This window comes from Lolium perenne, chromosome 5 (genome assembly GCF_019359855.2).
Source record: "Lolium perenne isolate Kyuss_39 chromosome 5, Kyuss_2.0, whole genome shotgun sequence".
NCBI lineage: Eukaryota > Viridiplantae > Streptophyta > Magnoliopsida > Poales > Poaceae > Lolium > Lolium perenne.
In genome coordinates, this window is record NC_067248.2 from 162794543 (window position 1) to 162821305 (window position 26763).

The following is a 26763-nucleotide window of genomic DNA, read 5'->3' on the forward strand; positions in this document are numbered from 1 at the left end:
ATTGCTTTATGAGTTAACTCTTATGCAAGACTTATTGATGCTTGTCTTGAAAGTACTATTCATGAAAAATCTTTACTTTATGATTCATTTGTTTACTCATGTCATTTACCATTGTTTTGATCGCTGCATTCATTACATATGCTTACAATAGTATGATCAAGGTTATGATGGCATGTCACTCCAGAAATTATCTTTGTTATCGTTTACCTGCTCGGGACGAGCAGAAACTAAGCTTGGGGATGCTGATACGTCTCCAACGTATCGATAATTTATTATGTTCCATGCCACATTATTGATGATATCTACATGTTTTATGCATACTTTATGTCATATTTATGCATTTTCCGGCACTAACCTATCAACGAGATGCCGAAGAGCCAGTTGTTGTTTTCTGCTGTTTTTGGTTTCAGAAATTCTAGCAAGGAAATATTCTCGGAATTGGACGAAATCAACGCCCAGGGGCCTATTTTTCCACGAAGCTTCCAGAAGACCGAAGAGGAGACGAAGTGGGGCCACGGGGCACCGCCACACTAGGGCGGCGCGGCCCAGGGGGGCCCGCGCGGCCCTAGCGTGTAGGGCCCCCGTGACGCCTCCTGACCTGCCCTTCCGCCTACATATAGTCTTCGTCGCGAAACCCCCAGTACCGAGAGCCACGATACGGAAAACCTTCCAGAGACGCCGCCGCCGCCAATCCCATCTCGGGGGATCCAGGAGATCGCCTCCGGCACCCTGCCGGAGAGGGGAATCATCTCCCGGAGGACTCTTCACTGCCATGGTCGCCTCCGGAGTGATGAGTGAGTAGTTCACCCCTGGACTATGGGTCCATAGCAGTAGCTAGATGGTTGTCTTCTCCTTATGTGCTTCATTGTCGGGTCTTGTGAGCTGCCTAACATGATCAAGATCATCTATCTCTAATGCTATATGTTGTGTTTGTTGGGATCCGATGGATAGAGAATACTATGTTATGTTGATTATCAATCTATTACCTATGTGTTGTTTATGATCTTGCATGCTCTCCGTTATTAGTAGAGGCTCTGGCCAAGTTTTTACTCTTAACTCTAAGAGGGAGTATTTATGCTCGATAGTGGGTTCATGCCTCCATTAAATCTGGGACAAGGATGAGAAAGTTCTAAGGTTGTGGATGTGCTGTTGCCACTAGGGATAAAACATCGATGCTATGTCCGAGGATGTAGTTATTGATTACATTACGCACCATACTTAATGCAATTGTCTGTTGTTTGCAACTTAATACTGGAAGGGGTTCGGATGATAACCTGAAGGTGGACTTTTTAGGCATAGATGCATGCTGGATAGCGGTCTATGTACTTTGTCGTAATGCCCAATTAAATCTCACTATACTCATCATATCATGTATGTGCATGGTCATGCCCTCTCTATTTGTCAATTGCCCAACTGTAATTTGTTCACCCAACATGCTATTTATCTTATGGGAGAGACACCTCTAGTGAACTGTGGACCCCGGTCCATTCTTTTACATCGAATACAATTTACTGCAATACTTGTTCTACTGTTTTCTGCAAACAATCATCATCCACACTATACATCTAATCCTTTGTTACAGCAAGCCGGTGAGATTGACAACCTCACTGTTTCGTTGGGGCAAAGTACTTCGGTTGTGTTGTGCAGGTTCCACGTTGGTGCTGGAATCCCTGGTGTTGCGCCGCACTACATCTCGCCGCCATCAACCTTCAACGTGCTTCTTGGCTCCTACTGGTTCGATAAACCTTGGTTTTTTACTGAGGGAAAACCTGCCGCTGTACGCATCAGACCTTCCTCTTGGGGTTCCCAACGGTCGCGTGCTGTACGCGTATCAGCAGCACATGTGCCGCCAATGGGAGGGCTCGCCGGAAGGGCTGCGCGCATCCACCTCAGAGAGGTATCGCCGGCCACCAAGCACTGCACACCTCGCCGCCAGCATCGCACGGACGCCCCGAGCCGCCACGCCAAGATGGCGTTGGGCTCAGCTCAACCTGGCCGAGCAGCAGCACCTCTGCGCTTGGAGCCAAGGAGAACGAGCGAGGAGGAGGCGTGTAGCCGCATCCAGGCGCAGGTGCACAAAACGGCCGGGGCCCACCCGCCCCAGATCGAGCCCGAAGGGCCCAAATATGGGCCAGCAGACCCGCGCCGCCACGGCGCCAACTCCGGCCGCCCAGCACCTTCGCGCCAACCCAGCACCGTCGCCGACTTTCCCAGCGCCGTCGCCATCTTCCCCAGCGCCGTCGCCGTCGCCGGACATCCGAGGGGCTCCCGCCGCCGCCATCAGGTCCGCCCGCGCTTCCCGATGGGCGGCCAGGAGGTGGAGATGCCCGCCGCCGGCGGCACTGCGCGGGCTTTGCCCGGCAACTCCGGCCGCCGGCGGCGGGGGAGGGGCGGAGGGGGTTGGGCTGAAGGGGGAGGGGTTGGGGTTTCGCCCCTGACTCGCCCGCGGGGACGAGCAGGGGACTTAACTTGGACAGGACTATGTGGTGAGAAGAGACTTCATTCTTCAATTCGTTTGGGAATGGTTCTTGCGATAATACCATACCGAATATGGAAAGGCCTGTATTTTAAAAGGCAATAGTTGTTTCTTGACTTTTTTTTATGTTCCTACTATAGGATGATGATGCATGCTGTTTTGTTATAGGGTGATGATGGTGCGTGCTACTTTGTTCAGGGGATGCTTGCAGAATGAAAGGACAGGAATGGGGTCATGATGAACATCAAGGAGAAGATATGAAGGATTCGAGGTGGGACTAGAGCCAAGAGATTCTTTCACAACTTGCAGAAGCAAGCCGGAGCATGTCCATTATTCCAGTATGGCTAAAGGCAGCCCATCTCACTCAAGACACCCCTTCATTGCCAAGAAACAAAGGGGGTCTCAATAGGTGTGAAACTCTTAGCATGTAATTCAGTTTTGTGTGTGCTTCTTAGCCTTACTGTGCAATTTAATCTGCTCTGCTTTCAACCGACCGCATCTGAGATATGGATCATGTATGAGTGCCTATGCTATGCATCTACTTTTTAGATTATATACAATTTGGTCATGAATAGCTTCCCTTTTGGGGTTTTGGAATAGTTTTTAAGACAAGGATGCTTTTGCGCATCTTTGTTAAGAAAAAAAAGATTAATATGGATTTAGATTTCCACAATCGTTAGGTGCAGGTTCAACAATTGCAGCATGAAATGCCGAGGTACAGAAGAAGATGCTTTTAGTATGATAGTTCCCCCATGTTTCTATACCAATATCTTCCAAATGCTCCGATCATGTTCCTTTTAGCGTTCATGTCACTTGCTTTTTTTAGACATATTTATTGGCGATCTGCATTGTCATGTAGTAAACTGATGGTGAATACTGCGTGTTCATTTTAAGCTTGGAGCCAACATTTAAGATAAATTTGCTTAGTATGATCAGAGTATTCGCTTTGGATTGACCTAACTTAATTGATTGTATGGTGTGACATTAGCTATTCGCATCACAGTTTGATAGTTTCTAATCACTATTTCATATGCAGTGTATGTTTTTAGATTTGGGTCCAGTTGAAAACGTTATCAGTGTTGTGCGGTCGGTTTTACATCAGTTACGTTACTTCTACATATTAAATCCATGTGAGCATTGGAGTTCTGGGTGATAATGATATTTTAGGTTTTTTTTATATCAGGTGAACTTTATAATTCAGGGGATGTTTGGATGGTGGCATGGTGCCCACTTTTGCCTTTGTCGGCTCGCCCAGCAGATGGTGACGAAAGTGAACGGCTAACCAAAATTTTGGCATGGATCCGGAAATTTGGTGTCAATCCAAACGCACGCCCATGCCCTCAGTCAACACCAAATTTTTGGCTTGGCAGTAGCCGGCTGCAACCCAAAAAGACTCTCATTCACAGGAGCTGGTTTGAATTCCTAATATACTTTGGCTTGTTGATATTGAACCGGAACTGCTGCAGCATGTCTATTACAAAGCAGATTTATGTTTCTTATACTTCAGTTTTTGTTTTTATTCCTTACTACCCCTGCTGCATATAATTCAAAATGTTTATGTTTATAAGTGCATCAGAAAATCCACCAAATTAACCAAATTCATACTGATTCATTTCACTATCTTCTCCGTACTAGCAAATTAACTAAGTGTAATATGTTGTTCAGGTATAAATCAACACTGCATTTGGAGGGTTCAGTTTTAGTTTATAGTGTACCAAGGACTTGATCACCTCTAACAATGCTCAGCTATCACTATCCAAGCTTGGTTGCAGGTATGTTTACACACTTGGTCGTAGTATTAACTATATGTGCATCCTAGATTCACCTGATTTAGAAAATAGCTTTCTAACACTTACCTATTTCTTTTTGCAGTACTTACTCTCAATGTTATGCCTATCAGTTATTAATGCATTTTGGTCAGCTAATTGACAAACTAGCCCTACATACACTTGAATTTTCTTTTTTGCAGTATTTTCTCCTCATCAAATAGGGAAAATGTCCTTCTTTTCATTCCTTACCCTGTACGTAGGAAAACGTTCTCTCCTAAACTGCTAGGATACGATCCCATTAAAACATCTGATAGAAACTTTGATCGAGCTGACACCCATGGCGACTCATATAAAAAGAATGCATGTGCGTATGACGAATGTTTGGCTTGTTCCTCAGTCCGTTGTTGCTGTCTCGCCGATCTCCTCACCTACGCAGTCGCCAAAACTCCTGCCGTCTAGCCAATTCGCAAGAATTATGCGAGCCGCCGGTGCTACACCCAACGTATGCAAACAGAGAAGAAATCTTCGACAACAGAGAAAAAAAACATCAACACAAACTCGCCAGCTTAGCGTGGCATGCAACAAAAAATAAATATTAGAGCATCTCCACTCGCCCTCAATACGGCGTTCGTCATCCACCTTTTTTGGCCAGTATAGGGGGCGTCGGCGTGGAGACAGAATTGGGGGCATCCGGCGCCCAACCGTTCACCCTAACCAGCACCATGTGTATTACTTTTGAATAAACAACACAATTTTTAGTGGAGCAACAACTAATTTATAACATTAAATAAATAATAAAAATAATCACAAATTTTGAGCTGCTCGGCGTTTGAGCCCTTTCCCACCAATGTCATCATCCTCGTGACTTGCCCTCGCTGTTGGAGTCGGATGGAAACAAATGGTTGCTAATGGTGCCGGCCTGTCATCGATGGTGCATAGATGATGTCATCGGCTGGTGGGAGTGCGTGAGCCAAAAATCCGTATTTTCGGATTTCTAAAAACTTAAAATAACTTTGTTTTGCATGTAGAGGATGCATTATGTAGATGTGCCATTTTTCATACCCAAATTTGAAAGTATGTTGCTTAGATAAAAATGACAAGTTTTATAGGAACAATCTAAAGGAAACTCCCCGCTCCAGATATTTTGTAACATAGTGATCGGATAAATATGTAACTTAGTGGTCGAGTAAGTTTAATCGGGTTTCGCAGTATCTAGGTTCTAAAAACGTGCATTAGCTACCCAAGTGTTAGTAGTGATTTTGCACACACATTTTTTGATCCAAAGTTTTCATGTTGTGGTTGCGCTCACGTTCCTTGCGACCTCCATCAATTACCAAGTCTACATGCTTAGAGGTCACCAAGTACGGCAAAAAATCACCATAAATTTGTTCTCCAAAGGTTAGGGGAACTTAGGATGCAATTCTCATGCCACGTAATTAATTTACTTCTTACTACCCTTGTTTTAATTCTCCTACTATCTCTCCGGTGATGGCGACACCAACCATGGCTCTCTCCCTTCGGACTCGCTCGAGACGCCACCACCGCCGCGTTCTGCCGTCTTGAGAGAGGATGGAGAGGATCGGGTGGGGTGGAGTGGATCTCAGTGGATAGGGTTGAGGGGCTAAATTGCAAAAGTCTAGATTTTGTACACTGCGGGTTTATTTCTCATTTTATACGGGCTAAAGTAAAAAAGACCCGAGACGCACCACGGTCGCATTGCCTTTTTATAGTAGAGATTTACCAATGGGCGTGTAACTGGGGAATACACCGTGTTGTCATGCACTGAGAGAAAAAACATTCACATTGTGTACATAAAAGATTTAAAAGGTTTCTTCTAAAAAATGGTATCCTTGTGTTGGTGTATTGTTTACTACCATTATGCATATACTCTTGCCCTTGTATTTGGTTTTATCATCAATGCCCCATTGACCCCTTTTAGAAAAATATGGATCCCGTGGCAACGCACGGGTACTCTGCTAGTGTTATCTCATATGTGCTATTTGTGATTTTTGATCCTCATAGCACCAAGCAATACCATGCTTTATTTATGAACAACCAGTTATGTTACACCGTAACATTTTAGCATCTTCTTGGTCGATTGAAAGTCAGTGTTTTCTTGGTTGAGTTAAGGTATGGATGGTGTTGTCCAGGTTGAACAGTTATGTACTACATCACATCCTGCCCCGACAATGGAAGCCCTCATTGCCGACATCTCTGTCATATCATGTCCCCTTGAGACGGCTTCCGAGCTTTGGCGTCCGGATTGGGACATGTGGATGCAGGGACGCTGCAAGTGGTTCACACGGCAGGGCAAGCGGCCAGGAGAGACGAAGATCGTCAGACCCAGTTCAGCTCAGCTGTGGAGTGAGACAGCGACGTCACCAAGGAGATGCGAGCCAAACTTAGAACGGTACTGTTAGCATGGTACACAATGTAATCCAGTTTAAATATATGTGTTACCTACCTTATATTGACAATACTATTTCACATCTAACAAATATAAGTCCGTTTTAACATCAACGCTAACTGTATGCACCAAAAAGGCAGCACCACGGGCGCGGCGTGGCGCCGCGCCGCAAGCTTCCTAGTAACCTATATCAAATCTGACCCCTTCTGCTTTAACCATAGAGTTTTGGATAACTGTAGATGGTAATTCACGCCAATCATTCATTGACACGTACGGCAGTTTTCCTGTAGATGCGATATGTGCTACTGCAGCTACGATTTACCTTCCTTTATTTCCGTGTGGAAAACCCATGCTAACCGGCTCTTTCCGGTATAATACAATAGCGGTTCCGGTTACCTCTCTCTCTCCGATCCCCACGATCTCTTTTATCCCCACGATCTTTGGTCTTTCGGTTCCAACTGGTTCCTAGCGTGGGACGGTCAAAGCGGTGTGGAGGGGCCTACCATCGAGCGAGAAAAGAGAAATTGGCTGTTCTCCTCCTTCCCACATCTTCACCGGGCTCTTCGCCTGACCTCCTCTCGGCGGCTGGAGCCATGGAAGGTCGGCGGCCTATTCTCCTTCCCATGGATTCCCATGAAGACTAACGGCGTGGTGGAGCCACGGTCTTCCCTCCCATTCTTCCTCGCTTCTCCTACTCACCGTGCTGGAGCTCAGCCAATCCTTATCCCTGCCGACTCCTCTGTCCTCTCAAGCTGGCCCCAATCCTATCTCAGTCGACTCCTCCCATCCAAGAGAAAATTTAATCTTTGTCGTCCGAGCTTCCTCCGGGTTTCGTGCCCTCCTCCTCTCCCTTCCTGGCCGCCCCGGCACCATAAGGGAGGTGCGGCACCTGCCGCGGCGGGCTGCGACGACTATGGCCCAGATCGACGTGCCAGTGATCGGTGTGGAGGGTATACCCCCGTGGTGGAGGTGCTGCCGGCTCCACTTTGGGCTGTGGAGCTGGAGTCCTACGCAGAGCAGCGACGTGACGACGGCGAGCGCTTACCTCGCGTCGGCCATGCAATCTCATTTCTTTTTTAGAGAAAAAGCAGTTGCTACAACTATATGATACATCTATTCATTTATAATAGAGGTATTTATTCATATAGTGACTGTTTCTTAGTTAGGATATCGACAATACGAAACAATAGGTTGGTTAGTAGTTAATTTTCTATAGTTACTAAGTTTTTTCTTTAAAAAAAATAACGAGTCACACACTAAGCATAGCAATTATATTAAATGATTTATCAATTTTCATTAAATCTTATAGAAAGAGGTAGAATTTCTTCTTTTTTTCAGGGATTTTCTTTTTTTTTTCAAGGATTTCGGGAAAAAAAGTCTCTTGTTATCCTCCTCCTGTATGCGGAGCCGGAGTCCGGCGGCGAGCGGCGGCTCGACGACCGCGAGCACTTACCTCACGGCGACCATACCTCCTTCTCATTGGTCTTCGTGTGTCCGCAGGGCGCCAGTGAGTTCCTCCAGTGCTGGGTCCATCCAGCGAGGTCACTCGCGAGGAGCGTGCAGATGCGCCGCCACCTGTGTGATGGATGTGCTCGATGGCCAGGTCAAGAGGCATGGTACGGTTCCTGATGCCCATCAGTAGTGAGAACTGCAAAAGGTAGTAGCAGGTAAGCTATCTTCGCATATATGTTTAGGTGCTAACCTGTGGACTTTGCATATATGTTTAGTACTAACCATGGTGCACATATACTATTTATTTTTCTTGAATTTGAGTGATAATACAATGATTTAGGTGGTAACCTGTGGAATTTTCTTATGCTTTATTGGTGACTCAATGAAAGGGTTTCATTATTGTCCATTCTTGCATTAATTGCTACTACAATCTAGCCTATAAAGATGGACATGGAGGGATTAGAGGGCACCCTGATATTGATCGCCACAGTTGCCCCATAATCCCTATATTCAAAGGTCAAGATGGTTGTTTAAATTGGGTGGAGGAACGGACAGCCAACTCATTTTATTTGTTCTTCATGTAACTCTGAATGCTCAATGAAAAAAAGAACTTCTGAATGTTCAATGCAATTACGTATGGAAGAGGGATCAATAATTTAAGTATTGTTTTGTTCAGTTCAGTATCGATGCCAGCTTTCATTATTTCCCAAAAGATGGTGTTGTAATGTGTCAACTACCTAACAAGCTAAAAAAAAGTTTCTAGAAAGTATCTCCTCTTTCTTAATTTCCCCTATCTATCGTTGCGTTTGGAAAAAAAAATAGTGTTCAGATGATTCATATGTGCATCTAAATTATTTTCACAGGTTCTATGTTTGCTTGCTATTTGCAATGCGTCAAGTTTTTGGTAGCAAGGTGGAATCAAATCCGACTAATCCACCTTTTTGTTTTTATGTAGATTCAAAGTAGTGTGGTTCAGCAGGTACCTACCGTGCTTATAAGTTGTTTCGAAAATCATTCCAGGTAAAACTAATGCTTCAGTGATGTCAATATCTAACATTTCCATTATCGGAAGGTAAAAGGGAAATGCTAAAAAAGTTTGAATAAGACATTCGATTTAATGTTGTGTAGTTGTTTATTTTCTTAGATTTTAGTCTATCCAAATTAGTCTTTCAATTACCTTTTCCCATACATGTTTACAAGTCTAGAATTTTCAGCGGTAAATCCTAAACCTATATATTTTTATGTACCAGTCTCCTCATCTATTACGATATTGTTTATGATCCATGTGTTTCTTACTGAAATTATATGCATGTATATTTCTTGCATTTTGTTGCCACCATTGTTGATTCATGGATGTTAATAAGTGTTCTTCAACATTGGAAATCTACAAATGAATATAAACTAAAGTATATAAGAGTAGTAATATACATGGTATCTTCCCCTACTCGCAGGAAATAAGAAATGCATTCACCAAAAGTGAAGCACATGAGAATGTGGGAACGGACTCATATGTTTTGAGGAACGAGGAATCATGGAGGGAAAAGCATAATTTTGTCATGAGGTAATTATACTCATTGTCTTTTTAACGCTTTATTAGTTCTGGGCAGATTTGTCAAAACATGAATCTACTTTAGCTCTTATATATGCTCCCAGAACCTGCACCCCTATGTCTTAGATCTTTCCTCAGTGATATTTCCTTTCTCGATGATATATCCTCTTTCTGTCGCTTTTCTTTTTGGTGAATCCATGGATCTTGAAGCACTACTATGGGCGGTTGCAAAAATCCATGTAGTTGGTGTTAGACAATATGCTTAATGTATTACCAGGAGGCCAAAGGCCACAATATATAGTACATGTACAGGTGCAAATATGCAGGAAGCCTCCTAACATATGGGGAAACTACAATATACAGATATATACTCTAACACCCCCCTCAAACTCATGGTGGATCCACAACACTGAGTTTGGAGAGTAAAAAGTCATGCTGCGCTCGAGTTTGTGCCTTTGTAAAGAAATCCGCCAACTGCAAATCTGAAGGCACATAATGAACCGCAACAACCTCATCATGCACCTGAGCACGTGTATAAAAAGCATCAACACCAATATGCTTGGTCAGCTCATGCTTGACTGGATCACGTGCAATACTGATATCACTTGTACTGTCAGACAAAAGCGGAGTGGGTGTCGTAACAGAGAGCCCAAAATCTGCAAGTGTTGCCTGCCAAAACCCACCGGCGAGCAGCGACGAGCAACACGAAGAGCCGGGAAACTCCCAGAACTGCTGGTGGGCCCTGGTCCCTCGGGCAACGGCCCGCAAAACTCCGGCACACGTCCTGGCTGTTGCAAGGGCGTGCCACCTGACCTATACCTGGTCAGGAAGGTGATGGATTGCTTCGACTAGTTTCCTGCATGGCAGATATGTAAACATTAAATCCGAGCCTCGATCGGCTCTCAGGTTATCCTGTGAATCGGTTCAAGGAGCCGATCCACCCATGGTTCGTATTGGATCTACGATAACATGGTGGTCCTGCTTGATCAATATTAAGTTAAAACGATCTACGACGATCTAGGGTTTTCACCGCATAACTGGAACGTCCTACGCGTAGTTGAGCCTGGCAGATACGAAAGATAATGGAAAACTAGTCCTAGAAAAGGCCTAAAAATCAACATGGAGTTGATTCCCGGAACGACTCCTCTTGGATCGGTAAACCATACCTTACGCACTACTGGATCATTCAACCATTTTGCAAGGCCTAACCATACGGATATCAAACTAATCCTTGGAGAACAAGGAACAACCATAACAGATCAGATCTACTGAATAAAGACTAAGCAAGATGCTGCCCTTACACCTAAGATAGGTGCAAGGGCAGCTAGATATCTAGGGATAGCATAAATAAGCAAATACATCAAGAAAGCATCGATGCTAGCCCCAAAACACCTATGATAACAGTGCTACTCGCCATCAACAAGGCTTCAGTACGAGCAACACACAAAACAATGAATAAACAGATACTGCTCAGATCGCAAGATGCGATCTGGGCAGCATGGCGCTTACCCGGAAGAAACCCTCAAAACAAGGGGTGGCGATGCGCCTAGATTGGTTTGTTGTGAACGTGATCGTCCTCCTTTCTCAATAACCCTAGGTACATATTTATAGTCCGTGGACTTTCTATCTTGGGAATAAACCTAACTGTGTACGAACTAAACTCTATCTCTTAATTCTAACAAAATCTACCATAATGTACAAATACACGGGCAATCTAGCCCAAACTCTCGTACGAGGCCGATTCAGAAATATTTTACGTGCATATCCTCTGAGCCCATCTCAATTACGGCCCATCTCCTGATTTGGTTAAAATCCGGCGATAACACATGCCCCCCTGGTTTTGGCAATAATAATTCCAAAACCACTCTGTTTTTTCTTCGTAGGGTCACGCGTGGCAGAGCAGAACCACCACAGTATCCTTTCATCATGATGCCTTGCCTTCTCAACTTCTCTGTACTGCATGATTTGACAGTTTTGGCACCACATCCTCGGAAACCGCCGCAGCATTGAATCATCTCCACTATATCCCCTTTATTTAACCGCATCGAGCAGTTCGCTTCCTCATCCTCTCGCTCCACACTAGCAATCGAAACCCCTTCCTCTGCAACCATGGCCTCCTCCTCCTCTGCCTCTTCGGATCTTTCCTTCCAATCCTCCTCCTCCCGTGAGCCGATGCCGGAGTACGACCCGATAGCGGCGTACGAGGCCCTCGCTCCTGAGCATTGGGACGAGAGGGATTGGGACTTCACCGTCGGGTCAGATGGCGAACCCCTGACCGTCATCGGGTCAGAGGACGACGAACCCCTGACCGACGGGGAGGACGACCTCCAGTTCCTCGTCGACGGGGAGTTGGAGGAAGAGAGCGAGGACGACGCCTTCTCCTGGGGTGACGACACCTCCTCCGACGAGGAGGAGGAAGCGGAGGATGACACCTCCTCCGACGAGTACCCGTCGGCGAAGCGCTTCCGCGCCGGGTCGGAGGACGACGACGAGGAGGAAGAAGAAGCCCCTGCCGATGGCTTCGGCAGCAGCGATGAGGACTTCGCCGGCAGCAGCGCCAATGGCAGCTATGACGGTGACGACGAGGGCAGCGACGGCGCCGGCCCCTAGACTAGGAACTACTAGAATAGGACTAGTAGTAGTAGATTAGGTAGCAGATCTTCCTTTTGTGAGCAATCGGCTCTTCTTGTAAAAAACCCTCTTTATCAATGAAGAATGCTTCCATGTCGATTTTGCCGATTGTCAAAGTAAGTCAACGCATGAAGAGCCGATGGCAACGCATCGGTCTTTTACCATAAAACGTTAGTAAGCTGATGTCTACGCCCCCTCCTTTTCCTGTAGACAGTGTTGGGCCTCCAAGAGCAGAGGTTTGTAGAACAGCAGCAAGTTTTCCCTTAAGTGGATCACCCAAGGTTTATCGAACTCAGGGAGGAAGAGGTCAAAGATATCCCTCTCATGCAACCCTGCAACCACAAAGCAAGAAGTCTCTTGTGTCCCCAACACACCTAATAGGTGCACTAGTTCGGCGAAGAGATAGTGAAATACAGGTGGTATAAATAAGTAGTAGCAACGGCACCAGAAAAGTGCTTTGCCTAGGACAGTAAAGCAGCAGTAGTAACGCAGTAAAACAGTAAACAAGCAGCGATAGCAGTATTTAGGAACAAGGCCTAGGGATTAGACTTTCACTAGTGGACACTCTCAACATTGATCACATAACAGAATAGATAAATGCATACTCTACACTCTCTTGTTGGATGATGAACACATTGCGTAGGATTACACGAACCCTCAATGCCGGAGTTAACAAGCTCCACAATTCAATGTTCATATTTAAATAACCTTAGAGTGTAAGATAGATCAACACAACTAAACCAAGTACTAACGTAGCATGCACACTGTCACCTTCATGCTAAGAAAGGAGGCATAGATCACATCAATACTATCATAGCAATAGTTAACTTCATAATCTACAAGAGATCATAATCATAGCCTACGCCAAGTACTAACACGGATGCACACACTGTCACCATTACACCGTGCAGGAGGAATAAAACTACTTTAATAACATCACTAGAGTAGCACATAGATAAATTGTGATACAAAATACATTGCAATCATAAAGAGATATAAATAAGCACTTCACTATGCCATCCATAACAGTGAATAAGTATTCTGTGAAATATAGCCTAAGAGACCCACACGGTGCACACACTGTCACCTTTACACACGTGGGACAAGGAGTCTCCGGAGATCACATAAGTAAAATTCACTTGACTAGCATAACGACATCTAGATTACAAGCATCATCATATGAATCTCAATCATGTAAGGCAGCTCATGAGATTATTGTATATATTGAAGTACATAGGAGAGAGATGAACCACATAGCTACCGGTACAGCCCCGAGCCTCGATGGAGAACTACTCCCTCCTCATGGGAGACATCAGCGTTGATGAAGATGGTGGTGGTGTCGATGGAGGAGCCTTCCGGGGGCACTTCCCCGTCCCGGCGGCGTGCCGGAACAGAGACTCCTGTCCCCCAGATCTTGGCTTCGCGATGGCGGAGGCTCTGGAAGGTTTCTCGTACCGTGGCTTTTTCGTATCGAGGTTTTAGGTCCAGGGGCTTTATATAGGCGAAGAGGCGGCGTCAGGAGGTCGAAGGGGCGACGACACTATAGGGGGGCGCGGGCCCCCCCTTGGCCGCGCCGGCCTAGGGTTTGGTGGGCCTGTGCCCCCTCTCTGGTGGTTCTCGGGTGTTCTGGATACTTCCGGGCAAAATAGGAACCTGGGCGTTGATTTCGTCCAATTCCGAGAATATTTCGTTACTAGGATTTCTGAAACCAAAAACAGCAGAAAACAAGAACTGGCACTTCGGCATCTTGTTAATAGGTTAGTTCCCGAAAATGCACGAATACGACATAAAGTGTGCATAAAACATGTACATATCATCAATAATGTGGCATGGAACATAAGAAATTATCGATACGTCGGAGACGTATCAGCATCCCCAAGCTTAGTTTCTGCTCGTCCCGAGCAGGTAAACGATAACAAAGATAATTTCTGGAGTGACATGCCATCATAAACTTGATCATACTATTGTAAGCATATGTAATGAATGCAGCGATCAAAACAATGTAAATGACATGAGTAAACAACTGAATCATATAGCAAAGACTTTTCATGAATAGTACTTTCAAGACAAGCATCAATAAGTCTTGCATAAGAGTTAACTCATAAAGCAATAATTCATAGTAAAGGCATTGAAGCAACACAAAGGAAGATTAAGTTTCAGCGGTTGCTTTCAACTTATAACATGTATATCTCATGGATAGTTGTCAATGCAAAGAAATATAACAAGTGCAATATGCAAGTATGTAGGAATCAATGCACAGTTCACACAAGTGTTTGCTTCTTGAGGTGGAGAGAAATAGGTGAACTGACTCAACAATGAAAGTAAAAGAATGGTCCTTCAAAGAGGAAAGCATCGATTGCTATATTTGTGCTAGAGCTTTGATTTTGAAAACAAGAAACAATTTTGTCAACGGTAGTAATAAAGCATATGTATCATGTAAATTATATCTTACAAGTTGCAAGCCTCATGCATAGTATACTAATAGTGCCCGCACCTTGTCCTAATTAGCTTGGACTACCGGATCATCGCAATATACATGTTTTAACCAAGTGTCACAATGGGGTACCTCCATGCCGCCTATACAAAAGTCTAAGGAGAAAGCTCGCATTTTGGATTTCTCGCTTTTGATTATTCTCAACTTAGACATCCATACCGGGACAACATGGACAACAGATAATGGACTCCTCTTTAATGCATAAGCATGTGGCAACAATTATTATTCTCATATGAGATTGAGGATATATGTCCAAAACTGAAACTTCCACCATGAATCATGGCTTTAGTTAGCGGCCCAATGTTCTTCTCTAACAATATGTATGCTCCAACCATTAAGGTGGTAGATCTCTCTTACTTCAGACAAGACGGACATGCATAGCAACTCACATGATATTCAACAAAGAATAGTTGATGGCGTCCCCAGTGAACATGGTTATCGCACAACAAGCAACTTAATAAGAGATAAAGTGCATAAGTACATATTCAATACCACAATAGTTTTTAAGCTATTTGTCCCATGAGCTATATATTGTAAAGGTGAAGAGTGGAAATTTAAAGGTAGCACTCAAGCAATTTACTTTGGAATGGCGGAGAAATACCATGTAGTAGGTAGGTATGGTGGACACAAATGGCATAGTGTTTGGCTCAAGTATTTTGGATGCATGAGAAGTATTCCCTCTCGATACAAGTTTTAGGCTAGCAAGGTTATTTGAAACAAACACTAGGATGAACCGGTGCAGCAAAACTCACATAAAAGACATATTGAAAACATTATAAGACTCTACACCGTCTTCCTTGTTGTTCAAACTCAATACTAGAAATTATCTAGACCTTAGAGAAACCAAATATGCAAACCAAATTTTAGCATGCTCTATGTATTTCTTCATTAATAGGTGCAAAGTATATGATGCAAGAGCTTAAACATGAGCACAACAATTGCCAAGTATCACATTACCCAAGACATTATAGCAATTACTACATGTATCATTTTCCAATTCCAACCATATAACAATTTAACGAAGAAGAAACTTCGCCATGAATATTATGAGTAGAGCCTAAGGACATACTTGTCCATATGCTACAGCGGAGCGTGTCTCTCTCCCACAAAGTGAATGCTAGGATCCATTTTATTCAAACAAAACAAAAACAAAAACAAACCGACGCTCCAAGAAAAGCACATAAGATGTGATGGAATAAAAATATAGTTTCAGGGGAGGAACCTGATAATGTTGTCGATGAAGAAGGGGATGCCTTGGGCATCCCCAAGCTTAGACGCTTGAGTCTTCTTGATATATGCAGAGGTGAACCACCGGGGCATCCCCAAGCTTAGAGCTTTCACTCTTCTTGATCGTAGTATATCATCCTCCTCTCTTGACCCTTGAAAACTTCCTCCACACCAAACTCGAAACAACTCATTAGAGGGTTAGTGCATAATCAAAAATTCACATGTTCAGAGGTGACACAATCATTCTTAACACTTCTGGACATTGCACAAAGCTACTGGAGTTTAATGGAACAAAGAAATCCATCCCACATAGCAAAAGAAGCAATGCGAAATAAAAGGCAGAATCTGTCAAAACAGAACAGTCCGTAAAGACGAATTTTATTGAGGCACCAGACTTGCTCAAATGAAAATGCTCAAATTGAATGAAAGTTGCGTACATATCTGAGGATCACTCACGTAAATTGGCATAATTTGCTGAGTTACCTACAGAGAATTTTGCCCAGATTCGTGACAGCAAAGAAATCTGTTTCTGCGCAGTAATCCAAATCTAGTATGAACCTTACTATCAACGACTTTACTTGGCACAACAAAACACAAAACTAAGATAAGGAGAGGTTGCTACAGTAGTAAACAACTTCCAAGACACAAAATAAAAACAAAGTACTGTAGCAAAATAACACATGGGTTATCTCCCAAGAAGTTCTTTCTTTATAGCCATTAAGATGGGCTTAGCAGTTTTGATGATGCACTCGCAAGAAATAGTATTTGAAGCAAAAGAGAGCATCAAGAGGCAAATTCAAAACACATTTAAGTCTAACATGCTTCCTATGCATAGGAATCTTGTAAATAAACAAGTTCATGAAGAGCAAAGTAACAAGCATAGGAAGATAGAACAGGTGTAGCTTCAAAAATTTCAGCACATAGAGAGACATTTTAGTAACATGAAAATTTCTACAACCATATTTTCCTCTCTCATAATAACTTTCAGTAGCATCATGAGCAAACTCAACAATATAACTATCAAATAAAGCATTCTTATCATGAGTCTCATGCATAAAATTATTACTCTCCATATAAGCATAATCAATTTTATTAGTTGTAGTGGGAGCAAATTCAACAAAGTAGCTATCAAATATAGGAGGCATATTGTAATCATAATCAAATTCATCCTCCATAACAGGCGGCAACATAAGACTACTATCATTATAATCATCATAAATAGGAGGTAAAGAATCATCAAAGTAAATTTCCTCCTTAATTCTTGGGGGACTAAAAAGATCATGCTCATCAAAACCAGCTTCCCCAAGCTTAGAATTTTCCATAGCATTAGCAACAATAGTGTTCAAAGCATTCATATTAATAACATTCCCATTAGCATGCATATGAAGTTCCATGGGTTTTTTAATTCTCTCTTCAAACACATCATGTCCTAATTCAAGATAAAGCTCATAAAGATCTCTCATATTTTTGTTGTTTTCCATTATGCCTTACTAGTGTAAACAAGAAACAAAAAGTTGCAATTGCAGGATCTAAAGGAAATAGCTTTGAGTACTTACAATGGCACCGAAAAATAGCTTAGTAGCCGAGATCCGGAGTGTGAGTACCTTTTACCTTTCCTCCCCGGCAACGGCGCCAGAAAATAGCTTGATTTCTACGCCCCCTCCTTTTCCTGTAGACAGTGTTGGGCCTCCAAGAGCAGAGGTTTGTAGAACAGCAGCAAATTTTCCCTTAAGTGGATCACCCAAGGTTTATCGAACTCAGGGAGGAAGAGGTCAAAGATATCCCTCTCATGCAACCCTGCAACCACAAAGCAAGAAGTCTCTTGTGTCCCCAACACACCTAATAGGTGCACTAGTTCGGCGAAGAGATAGTGAAATACAGGTGGTATAAATAAGTAGTAGCAACGGCACCAGAAAAGTGCTTTGCCCAGGACAGTAAACAAGCAGTAGTAACGCAGCAGTAGTAACGCAGTAAAACAGTAAACAAGCAGCGATAGCAGTATTTAGGAACAAGGCCTAGGGATTAGACTTTCACTAGTGGACACTCTCAACATTGATCACATAACAGAATAGATAAATGCATACTCTACACTCTCTTGTTGGATGATGAACACATTGCGTAGGATTACACGAACCCTCAATGCCGGAGTTAACAAGCTCCACAATTCAATGTTCATATTTAAATAACCTTAGAGTGTAAGATAGATCAACACAACTAAACCAAGTACTAACGTAGCATGCACACTGTCACCTTCATGCTAAGAAAGGAGGCATAGATCACATCAATACTATCATAGCAATAGTTAACTTCATAATCTACAAGAGATCATAATCATAGCCTACGCCAAGTACTAACACGGATGCACACACTGTCACCATTACACCGTGCAGGAGGAATAAAACTACTTTAATAACATCACTAGAGTAGCACATAGATAAATTGTGATACAAAACACATTGCAATCATAAAGAGATATAAATAAGCACTTCACTATGCCATCCATAACAGTGAATAAGTATTCTGTGAAATATAGCCTAAGAGACCCACACGGTGCACACACTGTCACCTTTACACACGTGGGACAAGGAGTCTCCGGAGATCACATAAGTAAAATTCACTTGACTAGCATAACGACATCTAGATTACAAGCATCATCATATGAATCTCAATCATGTAAGGCAGCTCATGAGATTATTGTATTGAAGTACATAGGAGAGAGATGAACCACATAGCTACCGGTACAGCCCCGAGCCTCGATGGAGAACTACTCCCTCCTCATGGGAGACAGCAGCGTTGATGAAGATGGCGGTGGTGTCGATGGAGGAGCCTTCCGGGGCACTTCCCCGTCCCGGCGGCGTGCCGGAACAGAGACTCCTGTTCCCCAGATCTTGGCTTCGCGATGGCGGCGGCTCTGGAAGGTTTCTCGTACCGTGGCTTTTTCGTATCGAGGTTTTAGGTCCAGGGGCTTTATATAGGCGAAGAGGCGGCGTCAGGAGGTCGAAGGGGCGATGACACTATAGGGGGGCGCGGGCCCCCCCTTGGCTGCGCCGGCCTAGGGTTTGGTGGGCCTGTGCCCCCTCTCTGGCGGTTCTCGGGTGTTCTGGATGCTTCCGGGCAAAATAGGAACCTGGGCGTTGATTTCGTCCAATTCCGAGAATATTTCGTTACTAGGATTTCTGAAACCAAAAACAGCAGAAAACAGGAACTGGCACTTCGGCATCTTGTTAATAGGTTAGTTCCAGAAAATGCACGAATATGACATAAAGTGTGCATAAAACATGTAGATATCATCAATAATGTGGCATGGAACATAAGAAATTATCGATACGTCGGAGACGTATCATAAGCCCAGACTTAGTTGCCTATTCAAACGGTAACCTGCGACCCGTGTCTGAAGGACCAAACTTAGATCCCCAAATCGCCCATCGAACAGATTCAACTCACAGCCACGCGAATCCCAGATCCCTAATCGTGCAGATTCATCTCCGCAGCGAATCTGATGGCGGAATCATCCAACGCCAACGCAACGGTCTCTGGCCTGAAGGTAATCCTTAACTGCTCCTCACCATCCGAGCATAGCGTTAGAATTAACAGCAAACATCTGAATTAATGCCTTATTTCACCATTAATTTTAGGTATCAGACATTCTGTTGCCGCATCCTTCTCTTCCAAATTCTCTTTGTCTTGGCCCCCGTTCTGTCGAGAGTCCTGCCCATTTGATTTCTTGCGAGGCCAATAGGATTCCCTTCGTGAACCAGAACTTAGATCTAACTTCTTGGGCCGACTGCTTACGAGCCTGGCCTAACCCTCCTGAAGATTGGGTTTCCTGGTACAGTAGAGTATCCAAAACTCACCAAGCCAAATGGGAAACCACAGGAATAGCCGATGCTTTATCCTTATCACTGTCCCCCCTTGAGAAGCATGAGAACCTTCTAAAAACCATCGGCTACTTCTGGTCTGATGCTCTGAACTGCTTCATGTTTGGCCACGGCCCCATGACACCAACTCTACTAGATGTGGCCATGATCACTGGTCTAGACGTTGCATCCCCCAGCCCCTCTGCTTTTATGCTGCCAAAGGTCCCTTTCAAACTCTCTTCCAAAATAGAGTGCACAAACTGGGGTGCTTATCTTCGACGCCACATGAAAAACAAAGGCCCTGTAACAGAGAAAGAACACACGGCCTTCCTAAATTTCTGGCTGGAACACTTCATATTTTGTGGCCCTTCACTTGCTCTGACCAAGAACTATCTTTCTTTGGCCTATGAACTCGCCAAAGGCACCCAGCTTGGCATCGGCAAACTATTCCTTGGAGAGGTCTACCGATATCTCCAACTAATGTCTGTCAATTTGTTTTCCCAAAAGACAGTGAAAACAGGAGGTCCCTGGTGGTTTATTCAGCCATGGGCTCAGCTGTATTTCCAGAATCATATCCCAAACTTTCCACCTTTGGCCACTTGCACCTTTCCAGATACTAACGGGAAGCCAATCTGATGCACTAGCTACGGCCAAGCTCTATATAGCCTTCCAGGTAGTAAACTGATCCCCAAAGAAGCATCAGAGTGGTTCAGAACTTTCTACCAAGGCCTGGACAATCCTCTCTTCTTTCCTTACACGGAATCTGAAAATTTTGAAAATCCAGTCTCCTTCAGGCTAGACAGCTTTGCCGATGACACTAGCACCTGGCAATTGTATTCCATCATGCTTCGTCCCTGCTTCCTTCCAGTTGGCATGAGCACATCAAACAGAATAATCAAACCTGGATATGAGTCATATCAGCCGGTCGTAGCAGCCCGGCAGTTTGGTCTTGGGCAGGTGTCTCCCCATTTCTTCCTCCACCACTTAACAGAGAGCAGAGCTGAGTTGCCCGATGTCCTCACCGGTCAGAGGAGTTACTCTTTCTTTGATGCTCTAGCCATCCCAGTCCCTCACAACCTCTCTTTCACCTCATCAACCGATGGTTTTGAGACCTGGTGGTCAATGTGGAAGACTCATGCTTTCAGGAGAGCTCTGGGACCGTTGCTGAAACAACTTGATGCTGAATATGATATCCCTGCAGAACAGGTACCACTACCCACAAATTTTCTTGAAGTGGCTTACAATGATTTTTTATAACCTTGCTCTGTCTCCTTGCAGCAACAAGATGGTCCAGAACCTGTACATGATGGCGGCTCCCCCTTCAAATTCCTCCCACCAGCTCTGGTGGTCCTCTTCTGCAAAAACTCACCACCCTTGAAAAAGGTTGTGATGCAGAGCCAGGCGATTTCACCAAAATCGGCTTCCAAGAGCAAAGTATCTTCCGGGCCAGCTGCCCCCCGAGCCTCAATCAAGGCGAGAACAGCAGTGAGGAAAGTAGCTGCCAGGAAGACCTTGAAGCGCCAAAACCCTATTCCAGCTCAAGAAAGTTTGCACGTAAGCTGATCCATGCCTTGACTGATTTATCTACCCTTATGGGCTTCTGTAAATATGCTGGGCTTACTAACTCTTTTCTTATAGGCCTCCACCGAAGACAACTCCAGCGAGGAAACGCAATCCAGTCGAGGGGATTCGAGCTCGGGCAACTTTGGGAAAATCACCACGCAGAGCCAGCCAGATTTGCCACCATCGGCTTCCAAGAAAAGACCAGTTCCTGAACCTGCTGCCCCCCAAGCTCCAACCAAAGTGGGGCAGGGCGGTCTACGCACAAAGAGCCGATGCATCAAGAGAGCTCGAAAAGAACCGCAAGCCCCTTCATCAAACCAAGAGGCTTCAAATGTAATTACCCTCCAACTCTCCCCGGCTCATCTCTCATGCTAATTCATTGCTGCTCACATCGGCTCACCACCTCCTTTGCAGACTGATGACACTTCTAGTGGGGAAGTCGAGGAAGTACTGATGCCCTCCGCCAACCTGGACCTAGCAACCTCTAAAAGTGTCGCTGACAAGGTTGCCAACTTGGCCAAGCCCACAGCAGAAACACAAGAACCGATTGCTTCATCATCGGCTGTCCCCCTGGTCCTAGGAGAGGTATACTCCCTTTGTTTGGCTTGCCCTTCCCTTTTGCTGCATACTGACGCTGCTCTTGTTGTTTGTCAGGGTTGTGACCTCTTGGGCTTGCTATCGTTCGATCCTGAATCCATCGAACCAGCTCCTTCTACGGCATGCGATGAACCAGGACCCAGCGCTATCCTTGGTCAATTCCAGCGTCTCAAAGCCCTGCTTTCCTCCTCGATCGAGACGTTGGTCGAAGACCCCGAGGAAGTGAAGAGCATTCTTGAAGAAATCCAGCCCCACCTCCCGGTAACGTTGCAAGTGAAACTCTGGCCAGTTGTGACTCTATCTGCCTACAGGTCAAGGGTGAAGTTGGCTCGTCAGAGAATCGACCTACGCCACGCCCAACTTCCGTTGAAAGCTGATATTGCAGACAAATGTCAGCGGCTCAATGAGAAAAAGGCAGCCTTAGATACCAAAACTGACACCTCTGTCAGCGCTGCCGAACTTGAGACCTTGCGAAAGGAATTGGAGGACCTTGAAGAGAGAGTCCGGGCAACCAAACAGCTTATTTCCGATAAGGAAGCTCTTATTGCCCGCTCCAAAGAGGAAGCAGAAGGCCTCAAAGCTCAACTGAAGACCGATCTGGCAGAAATACGTGCCCTGAACAAACAGTTAGTGATAGGCAAGGACGAGGATGACGAGGCCGAGATCACCGAGGTGGATCATGTCCGTGCTGACGCCCTCCGTGCCTTCGAGGCATTCCTTCAGTAGAGCCTATCCATTTAACATGACAACTGTTCGTAACTGTTTGTACCTCTAGAGTCGATGGCTGTGCATCGGCTTTTTAGTCTAAAGTCGATGTCTGTGCATCGGCTGTACTTTGCGTCCTATTACTTTGTATATATTTTTTTTACTGGCCGATTTCATGCATCGGCCCCCATATTTCACTGTCCGTCATCCCACATGCTTGGGAAATATTTCTTGAGATGCTGACCATTGACAGCCACTGGAAATTTCACACCGTTCAGCTCCTCGAGCATGTATGCGTTACCCTTTAAAACTTGGTCGACTCTGTACGGCCCATGCAAATTTGGAGACCATTTACCATATACTGCATCCTTAGTCCCCAATGGCAATACAGCTTCCCATACCAGATCACCAACGTGGAACTCCTTTGGTCTCACCTTCTTATTATATGCGCGAGCTACCTTGGCTTTGTTCTCTTTAATTTTCTCAAGCGACCAAAGTCTGAGTTCCGTTAGATCCTCAATGCTATCACTCATCAGGGCTGCATATTCTTCAGTCGTTAAATCATTCTGAAACGTAATACGTCTCGACCCAGCCGTAATTTCCCAGGGCAATACGGCTTCTTGTCCATAGACCAGATGGTATGGCGAGGTTTTTATTGCTCCATGACATGACATGCGATAAGCCCACAAAGCCTCTGACAGTACCTCGTGCCAACGTCTAGGGTGCTCGTCGACCTTCCTCTTAATCAGCTTGATAAGGCTCTGGTTGGACGCTTCAGCTTGCCCATTTGCTTGAGCATAGTATGGAGACGATCGGATCAACTTAATTCCCATGTCCTCGCAGAACTTTCTAAACTCTTTAGAAATGAAGACCGAACCTCCATCGGTCGTGATAGTCTGGGGAATCCCGAATCTATGAATGACATGTTCTTTCACAAAATTGATAACATCTTCCGATTTCACTGACTTCATAGGGACGGTCTCCACCCATTTAGTGAAGTAATCTGTAATGGCAAAAATCCACACGTGGCCTTTGCTTGATGGAGGATTGATTTTGCCGATCATATCCATGCCCCAACCTCGAAATGGCCAAGGCTTGATGATGGGGTTCATTGCTGATGTGGGTACCGTCTGGATTTTCCCAAACATCTGACACGCTTGACACCCTTTATAGTACTTAAAGCAATCCTCAAGCATGGTGGGCCAATAAAACCCCGATCGCCTGATCAACCATTTCATCTTATGAGCCGATTGGTGAGTTCCACAGGCGCCTTCGTGTACCTCGTGTAAGAGCCGATTTGACTCGGCTGGTCCTAGACATTTGAGGAGTAACCCTTCCAAAGTCCTGTAGAACATGTCATCTCCTATAAGGACATACTTCATGGCCTTGTACCTTATCCGTTTAGGTGCCCCCCGAGCCGGATCTTTCAAGTAATTGAAGATATCGGCTCTCCAGTCATCCGGTTCCAGGAACTGTACCTGAACATCGGCTCCATCTGCTACGTCCTTGTAGCCTGACGCCATCTGTGCGAGATCGTTCGCATCGGTATTTTGCGACCTCGGGATCCAATTGAAGTTTATGTACCTAAGTTGTGTCATCAGCTCACGACATTGCGTCCATAATGGGAAGAGCGACTCGCTCTCGCATTTGTATTCCTCCGTGAGTTGGGAAATCACTAATTTTGAGTCTCCAAAAAGTTCCACTGCTTCTGCCCCGGCTTCCAAAAGCAACTCCATTCCCTTGCGTATTGCCTCATACTCAGTGATGCGCGTGGTTGACGTATTGTCTTTCCGTTCGACACGCGTCCGTTGGGAACCCCAAGAGGAAGGTGTGATGCGTACAGCGGCAAGTTTCCCTCAGTAAGAAACCAAGGTTTATCGAACCAGTAGGAGTCAAGAAGCACGTGAAGGTTGATGGCGGCGAGATGTAGTGCGGCGCAACACCAGGGATTCCGGCGCCAACGTGGAACCTGCACAACACAAACCAAGTACTTTGCCCCAACGAAACAGCGAGGTTGTCAATCTCACCGGCTTGCTGTAACAAAGGATTAGATGTATAGTGTGGAAGATGATTGTTTGCAGAAAACAGTAGAACAAGTATTGTAGTAGATTGTATTTCAGTATAGAGAATTGGACCGGGGTCCACAGTTCACTAGAGGTGTCTCTCCCATAAGATAAATAGCATGTTGGGTGAACAAATTACAGTTGGGCAATTGAAAAATAGAGAGGGCATGACCATGCACATACATATTATGATGAGTATAGTGAGATTTAATTGGGCATTACGACAAAGTACATAGACCGCTATCCAGCATGCATCTATGCCTAAAAAGTCCACCTTCAGGTTATCATCCGAACCCCTTCCAGTATTAAGTTGCTAACAACAGACAATTGCATTAAGTATTGCGCGTAATGTAATCAATAACTACATCCTCGGACATAGCATCAATGTTTTATCCCTAGTGGCAACAGCACATCCATAACCTTAGAGGTTTCTGTCACTCCCCCAGATTCACGGAGACATGAACCCACTATCGAGCATAAATACCCCCTCTTGGAGTTACTAGCAAAAACTTGGCCAGAGCCTCTACTAATAACGGAGAGCATGCAAGATCATAAACAACACATAGATATAAATTGATAATCAACATAACATAGTATTCTCTATTCATCGGATCCCAACAAACACAACATATAGCATTACAGATAGATGATCTTGATCATGTTCGGCAGCTCACAAGATCCGACAATGAAGCATAATGAGGAGAAGACAACCATCTAGCTACTGCTATGGACCCATAGTCCAGGGGTAGACTACTCACTCATCACTCCGGAGGCGACCATGGCGGTGTAGAGTCCTCCGGGAGATGATTCCCCTCTCCGGCAGGGTGCCGGAGGCGATCTCCTGAATCCCCCGAGATGGGATTGGCGGCGGGGGCGTCTCTGGAAGGTTTTCCGTATCGTGGCTCTCGGTACTGGGGGTTTCGCGACGAAGGCTATTTGTAGGCGGAAGGGCAGGTCAGGGGGCGTACGAGGGGCCCAGGAGACAGGTCAGCGCGGCCAACGGTGGGGCCGCGCCGCCCTAGCCTCTGGCTGCCTCGTGGCCCCACTTCGTTGACTCTTCGGTCTTCTGGAAGCTTCATGTGAAAATAGGCCCCTGGGCGTTGATTTTGTCCAATTCCGAGAATATTTCCTTACTTGGATTTCTGAAACCAAAAACAGCAGAAAACAGCAACTGGCTCTTCGGCATCTCGTTAATAGGTTAGTTCCAGAAAATGCATAAATATGATGTAAAGTATGCATAAAACATGTAGATATCATCAATAATGTGGCATGGAACATAAGAAATTATCGATACGTCGGAGACGTATCAGCATCCCCAAGCTTAGTTTCTGCTCGTCCCGAGCAGGTAAATGATAACAAAGATAATTTCTGGAGTGACATGCCATCATAACCTTGATCATACTATTGTAAGCATATGTAATGAATGCAGCGATCAAAACAATGTATATGACATGAGTAAACAACTGAATCGTATAGCAAAGACTTTTCATGAATAGTACTTCAAGACAAGCATCAATAAGTCTTGCATAAGAGTTAACTCATAAAGCAATAATTCAAAGTAAGGGCATTGAAGCAACACAAAGGAAGATGAAGTTTCAGCGGTTGCTTTCAACGTATAACATGTATATCTCATGGATATTGTCAATGTAAAGTAATATAATAAGTGCAATATGCAAGTATGTAGGAATCAATGCACAGTTCACACAAGTGTTTGCTTCTTGAGGTGGAGAGAGATAGGTGAACTGACTCAACAATAAAAGTAAAAGAATGGTCCTTCAAAGAGGAAAGCATCGATTGCTATATTTGTGCTAGAGCTTTGGTTTTGAAAACAAGAAACAATTTTGTCAACGGTAGTAATAAAGCATATGTGTCACGTAAATTATATCTTACAAGTTGCAAGCCTCATGCATAGTATACTAATAGTGCCCGCACCTTGTCCTAATTAGCTTGGATTACCGGGATTATCGCAATGC

The 26763-nt window shown here is 44.7% G+C and overlaps 3 long non-coding RNA genes across 3 annotated transcripts in view; all 3 read left to right on the top strand.

Annotated features, from left to right (window-relative positions):
• Positions 1-2969, top strand: part of LOC127300443 (uncharacterized) — a 64334-nt gene extending 61365 nt beyond the window's left edge. Inside the window, exon 3 of the long non-coding RNA XR_007851250.2 lies at positions 2645-2969. This is a non-coding gene — a long non-coding RNA (uncharacterized lncRNA). The remainder of the gene's footprint in view (positions 1-2644) is intronic.
• Positions 2970-3728: 759 nt separating this feature from the next.
• Positions 3729-6765, top strand: LOC127300445 (uncharacterized). The gene is made up of 2 exons (XR_007851253.2): positions 3729-4248; positions 6396-6765. It is a non-coding gene; the product is annotated as an uncharacterized lncRNA (long non-coding RNA).
• A 1529-nt stretch (positions 6766-8294) lies between these two features.
• The window catches only part of LOC139831048 (uncharacterized), a 71482-nt gene continuing 53013 nt past the window's right edge, over positions 8295-26763 (top strand). Inside the window, exon 1 of the long non-coding RNA XR_011745187.1 lies at positions 8295-9665. This is a non-coding gene — a long non-coding RNA (uncharacterized lncRNA). The remainder of the gene's footprint in view (positions 9666-26763) is intronic.